Raw genomic sequence first — 1,039 nt, forward strand, 5'->3', positions numbered from 1 at the left:
TGCACTTGGAACTTTGGAGCCTGTGTTTGTCTATAAAGTCATAGGGCAGATTTCAATGGTATTGTTTATCACCTCTACTAATTAGCATAATGTAAATTTCAATGCTTGCTCCTCAAATATATTTATTTTTTTTGAATTTGTTGATTTTTTTTTGTGTATATCACATAAAACATCCCACACAATCTTATTCATCTATATACCCACTTCCCAAATGGCACCCCCCATAAACTCATATACTCAGTCATCCCTCTTACTGTCTACTATGTTGTTGGCACCCCCAGCCATTCCCCAGTGCTTGTCCATCTGCTGGATCTAGTCAGCCTATCTAGAGTTCCTTGTTTTAGGAAGATCAGCTCTTCCTCATCTAGCAGCAATCAGTTGTCAATATTCCTTTAGAAAAGATTGGGGTCTGCTGTTCATTTTCCCAGTTCTATGCTGGGTTACTGTCTGGGACTCTTTTGGGCCACACTGTACAATAACTCAAAGGAAGGTATCTCCTATCTGGCATTGTTTCTTGTTATGTAGCCTTTAGCTACACATATGGACTCTTAAAAAATTATATTGACCTCATTAATCTTTGGTTATACTTTCCTTTTGGGTGTTTAAGACCTTACAATTGGCCCAGAAAACCAATTTATTTTTACTATTAAGGTCATTTGAGGATCTGTTCTCAGGAGTCACATAGGCTTGGAAGGAGCCCTTGGCTCCTTTCTTTTATCAGTTTCATCTATGTGAAGATAAGTCAAAGGTCCTGTTCGACCATGCCTGGCTTTGCTTGGAAACACGGAGAAAATGTTTCCTCTGTGTTGACCCTCCTCTTTGTAGACTGGACACTGGTTTAAATCCATCTGGTGAGGTCTCCATGGCCTCCTTGATCAAGAGGACAGGTGACTCACCACAGTTACAGCACATTTTCAGAGATGCTCATAATCCCCTGGAACTTAGTCAACCTAGGAGGGAAAGGAGAAAAAACTACCCTTTATGTCCCTCTGTCCAAATTAGTATAGGCCTCATCCAAGGTGGTTAAACATCCAAGAAG

This window comes from Nannospalax galili, unplaced genomic scaffold, assembly GCF_000622305.1.
Source record: "Nannospalax galili isolate Female #2095 unplaced genomic scaffold, S.galili_v1.0 scaffold31, whole genome shotgun sequence".
NCBI classification, from domain to species: Eukaryota; Metazoa; Chordata; class Mammalia; order Rodentia; family Spalacidae; genus Nannospalax; species Nannospalax galili.